The following is a 1,273-nucleotide window of genomic DNA, read 5'->3' on the forward strand; positions in this document are numbered from 1 at the left end:
TTTTTTTTTCTAAAGTTAGAAATAAAACACAAATAAATTCAAGACTTTTAGAGATAAAAATAAAAAATTATGCTATTTGAGCTATACCTCGTTTGATAATCGAACTTTATTTCTAATATAATATGATTATTTTAACCAAAGTCACATTATTTTGAGGGTGTGGAAGGCAAACCCTAGCGAGAGAATGAAACATAGTGTGACTAATTAGAATTATAAATATACTTGGAGACAACAATGCAACTAGCTTAGCTAGCTAATACCCTAATAGTTTCAATTTGATGATCATATATATATATATATCGCCAATAATAATGGTTGAGAGTGCATATATATGTCGCCAATGGCAATAATAACATGAAAAGACTACTTAAAAAGAGTTGAGAAAGCATGCAAAGAAATTACCCCACCTCAAAACCCTTATTAACAAAAGACAATGCTAGCTTCAAGATTATTATTATTAGTGCGCTGTCCCCTTTCGCTATAAAAACATGCCTTATCTATCTATTTCTAAAGTCTTCAATAACAAATTCAACTGCATGCCGCACATAACAAACACTGCAAAAAGGGCCTCTAACCTAACTATGAACTAGACATGATATGGCAAAAAAAAAGTAGCCTTATCTTTGTCATGAATCAATTTCATAAATAGAGAGTGTGTGTGTTTATAGTGACTATTATTATAAGGCCAATTTTATGGTGTCTATCAATTGTTGTCTAACTTTGGACTAACTTATTTTTTGTGGTAAGTTTTGAATTTTTAAAAATAATTTATTTTTATATATTTTAAATTAAATATTATTTTTTAACCTTTTTTTAATAAATAGGCACCACTTTTTAGACACCATAGCATTCATTCAGAGAAACACTTAGAAAGATTTGATTTCTCCAGCCTCTTAAGACTATAGATTTTAGAAGTATGAAGCACTTGATAGAGGGTCATGATTCATGAACCGAATAAAAGGTCAGATGTGTACGTGGCAAAGGCCCAATCTAACTGACAATGTGGTCCATGGTTTCTACCTTTGGAAGCGCACACATAACATGGAGGTGACAGGTGATAGTTCATAGTTCATAGTTCACGGTTCACGCCCATTGTGGGATCCTAGGCATTAACCTTTTATTTCTTCTCTCCCCAATACTTCAGGGGCACATTTTTTTTTATGTTATTATCCCCTAATTTTGCTGATAAAAATTAATCACGAATTTGAATTAAATTTAAGAATTTATCATTAAATAAGTTGCTGTATGTATAATATGAAATTTACATTTTTAA

Source organism: Arachis ipaensis, chromosome B06, assembly GCF_000816755.2.
Source record: "Arachis ipaensis cultivar K30076 chromosome B06, Araip1.1, whole genome shotgun sequence".
Lineage (NCBI taxonomy): Eukaryota > Viridiplantae > Streptophyta > Magnoliopsida > Fabales > Fabaceae > Arachis > Arachis ipaensis.